We start from the raw sequence: 4,126 nt of genomic DNA, 5'->3' as shown, positions 1-4,126 counted from the left end.
CCTACTTCATGGCTGATGTGTATGTCCACCAGGGCATGTGGCGATTACTTGTCCCTCTTTTCAGTCTAACCTAACCTAAGTCTATAGATTACAATAATCCTTACAGACGAAAATATACATATATTCAACATTTCAAAGCAATTTAAAGAGATTACATATTTAGATATAATAGTACGTTTATATATAATCGGATTTAACAAACCCACTGGGTTTCAAATGTCAATTCCATTGCTTATATTTCAAATAAATCCTCATAAAGAAGGTTAACCCTGCAAAAGTCTACAAAGCCATGTTTATATTACAGCCTTTTGCACACTCACAAATAAATGACCTTCGTCCTAATAAGGCAACAATTAAACAAAAGAAGTTGTTTTTGAACTGATTCGATTGAATGTGTATTGAATAAACAGGATCCCAGACAATACTCGTAGAACCAAATTCCAGAATGCAGCTGACAAAAGAGATATAGAGTTGTTTTGTTATTCCAGGATCTGTTTGATAAATCCTAGACTTTTATAAGCTTTATTAATAGTTAAAGATATATGTTCCTTGAAATCTAGACGATGGTCTAATAGAATTCCCAAATCATTCGTCGAAGTAACGCATTCGACTTTGCGATTATTTAAAAAGTAACATGAATCGATTTTTTAATCTAAAAAATTGCAAGTGTTTGCATTTCAGAATGTTTAGTTCCAATAGGTTAGTATTGCACCATTGACAGAAATTATTTAGATCGGACTGAAGTACTACTTGATTTGCTTTATCTTTGATCGAATAAAATATTTTTACATCGTCTGCATACATTTGAACATTTGACCGATGTAATACATACATATATATATATATCTCCTTTATTTACATCAGTATATCAGGTAGAACATAGGGCATCGACAAGCTCTCTCCAACTCCTTCTATCATTGGCCAGATGTTTTGCCTGGCCCCAGGATACATGGGCTGATTCAAGCTCTCTTTTTGTACAACGGATCCATGTGTTTCTTGGGCGTCCTCTCTTACGTTGTCCTTGCGGATTCCAGTCTAGAACTGTTCTGGCGATGTCACTGTGTGGTCGCCGAAAGATGTGGCCTATCCAAGTCCATTTCCTCCTTCGAATTTCTACCTCGACAGGGCTACAATTGGTTCGGAGTAGTAGTTCCGAATTTGATATTGTTGTGCCTAATCTCATAAGTTTTGTCTTTGCGGTGTTTATTTTTAGACCAACTTTTGAGGCATTTCGGGTAAGCGATTCCAATTTGGTTTTGATGTGGTCGAAGTTGTGGGCGAAAAAGCAAATGTCATCTGCATAATCGATGTCGCCAAGGAAATCATTTACATTCCAACGAATGCCATGGAGGGCCTCGATGTTTGTTGTCTCTAAAACAGAATCTAGAAGTATAAGGAAAAGTGTGGGGGATAAGAGACATCCTTGATTTACACCCTTACTGGTTTCGAAGGGTAGACTTTCTTTGCCGTTGAAACGGACGGACGTTTTGGCGTCTCTATAGAGTTCCCTGATTAGGGATACAATTTTAGGAGGGAGTCCTTTATTTATAAGGGCGTTCCACATAGCATCTCGGTAAACGGTATCAAAAGCTCGCTCGAAATCCACGAATAAAAGATAGAGAGGTGAGTTTAATTCAGCAGACTGTTCTATAATTATACGTAAGGAGTTGATGTGATCTGCACACGATCGACCAGGGCGAAAACCTGGAGATATGCGGTGTAGTATAAGTTGTGCCATTACCTTGCTAATTGCGTTTAACAATGTTATTCCTCGCCAATTTTTACACTGGGTCAAATCACCTTTTTTTGGGATTGTAACAATTGTGCCATTTTTCCATTCGTTGGGAAAGACATTTGTCTTCCACACGTCTCTTATAATTGGGGTGATAGTTTGCGCAATGGGTTCCGCTCCATACTTGAGTAGTTCCGAGGGTATGTTATCCGGACCAGCTGCCTTGCCATTTTTGAGTGACTTTAGAGCTCTTAATACTTCTTCATACGTAGGTGGATCTGTATTTACATCTCTCCTCGGGTTGCGGCGTAATGTAGAAGTATATGGCTGTGTCTCATTATCTGAAGGGTTTTCAGTGCTGAAAAACCGACGCCAGCGATCTATTTGCTCATCAAGGCTGCTTAATTCCTGTCCGTTTTCATCCTTGATTGTTGAAATAGGTCTAATATTGTTGCCACTCATTATCTTAATTGTTTCTCATACACCACGAATATTGCCAATATTAGAAGCTTGTTCTGCTTGTTCAGCTAGCTTATTGTAATATAAACGTTTGTCTCTACGAGCTAAACGCTTAACAGTATTTGCGGCGGTACGGTAGTTAGCTTTGGCCTGTGTTTTTGCTTCGTATGTTTTGGATTTTAGGAATATATTGCGTATGCGCTTACGGTGTTTTATTGCCTCGAGAGTCTCGCTTGTTATCCATGGCTTTAGAGTTTGCTTTGCAGTTCCAATGACGGTGGTCGCTGCTTCTCTGCACGTTTCTGCTATATTTTCCCATGTATTCGAGTTGCTTCCTTGGAGCCTTTCAGTAAGCATTAGCTTATATCTGTGTGCGACTTCTGGGTTTTGCAGTTGCAGAAGATTTAGTTTATTGCGCTTTTGATGTTGACGCTTTACAACGGCCGGGCGTAAACGTAGAGTAGCAACTAACAGCATGTGATCACTATCGATATCAGCACCGCGTCTCGTTTTTACATCCATCAGCGATCCCAGGAAAAGTTTGCTGATGAGAATATGGTCAATCTGGTTTCGTGTGTGACCATCTGGGGATTCCCATGTGTATTTGTGAATATTTTTATGTGCAAACTTTGTGCCCCCAATAAATAAACGGTATCTAGCACAGAAGTCAACCAGTCTATCGCCGTTTTCGTTTCTTATGTCCCCAAGGCCTTGTGTGCCCATGACAGTGCTTAAATTGCTGTTATTGCAACCCACTTTTGCGTTAAAATCACCGATAATAAGCTTTATGTCCCCCTTCGGTAGAGAGTTAATAACTGCATCAAGCTGAGAGTAGAATAGGTCTTTTGATTCTTCATCGTCTGGTTCCGTTGGGGCATAGCACTGTACGATGGAAATCTTGCGAAACTTTGAGTTAAGCCTTACCATGATTATGCGCTCGGATATGGTCTTATATCCAAGGAGGGCTTTGTTCGCCTTTGGTGATAATATTATCACGACCCCATTTTTTCTGCTTATAACATTCCCAGAGAAAATGAAATTGTATCCGTTTTTGAGTGGTAATGTTCCGTAATTCGTCCAGCGGACTTCACTTAGTCCAAGGACATCTAAACGGTAGTTTGACATTTCGCTCTGGACTTGGTAGAGTCTTGATGTTTCAGAGAGAGTTCTTACATTCCATGTTCCAACCATAAACCGGGTTTTAAATCCATATGTCGTCATCGAGGGGTTATCAGTTCTTATATTGCTTGTTGATGTTTCTGTAATCTGGTGTTTTAAAGATGGGTGGCTGATTGGGCCATCGCATCCGCACCTAGTGCTGGGGCTGCCAGCCATCCTCTAGGCAAGGGTATGTTGATAGTAAATCTTCTGAAGATCTTTGGGCGCCACCGTTGGCCATACCATTGGCTCATCCGCTGCCATCCCTATTGCTTGATCCCATCACAATCAAACAAGGAGTCGAGAGAAGTGCTCCAGTTAAAAAGTGCTGCAAGCATTTCTTCCGTGCTGCCCATGATCGGTCGCCAGAGCCTCGTTTGCGTGAACAGAGGACACCAAGTCTCAAGTGGACAGTGGGTGAGGTTGACGTTTGAAGAGGATTGGCTATGTAAACAGATATATTATTCGTCTTCGCTTCTCTATCCCGTTAGTCCTCCAATCATTTATAAAAAGTGTAAATAATAATGAACCCAGATGGCTTTCCTTAGGAACACCAGATGGTACATGCATTCCAAATTTTACCATTTGATTTTATCCATTGTAAAAGTAAAGGAGAAAATCCGATATGATGCAATTTCAATAATAAAAGTTTGTGGTGGACCTTATCAAACCATTTACTGAAGTCTGTGTAGATACAGTCTGTTTGATAACGGTGCCTGAATCCATAATTTACTTTTGTCGTTAGTTCTAAGATATTTGTTATTGTTGTGTCGTGTT

Source organism: Musca autumnalis, unplaced genomic scaffold (genome assembly GCF_047663935.1).
Source record: "Musca autumnalis isolate F117 unplaced genomic scaffold, ASM4766393v1 scaffold_1, whole genome shotgun sequence".
NCBI classification, from domain to species: Eukaryota; Metazoa; Arthropoda; class Insecta; order Diptera; family Muscidae; genus Musca; species Musca autumnalis.
This window is presented reverse-complemented; position numbering follows the sequence as displayed.